Raw genomic sequence first — 346 nt, 5'->3', positions numbered from 1 at the left:
GCACTACGACCTCCGACCAGGCGGGAGTAGTAGTGCACAGGGGGTGGATACACCTCGCACTAGACACTTATGAACCTTTTTAATTGTAGCTTACCTTACTGAGTTCTGTTAACATGCTTCGTTTACGTATTTTTAAATACGCCAGTATAAACAAATTTCTTCATAGCAGCGTATTTAACAATGCCCAAGCCGAGCTTGTGTACAGACCTAGTAAGTTACAAATGGTTTTTTAAAAAAAAACAAAAAAAACACAGCAAATCCGATGTTGGGAACGTATTTAGTACTTTCTCACTCTCCGTCTGCGACTTTTATCTACACTCTAGGGTAATTAATCGTTTAAAAAGTT

This window comes from Frankliniella occidentalis, unplaced genomic scaffold (genome assembly GCF_000697945.3).
Source record: "Frankliniella occidentalis isolate FOCC.00 unplaced genomic scaffold, Focc_3.1 Scaffold548, whole genome shotgun sequence".
NCBI classification, from domain to species: domain Eukaryota; kingdom Metazoa; phylum Arthropoda; class Insecta; order Thysanoptera; family Thripidae; genus Frankliniella; species Frankliniella occidentalis.
The sequence above is the reverse complement of the archived record's forward strand: the minus strand, read 5'-3'. Positions refer to the sequence as shown.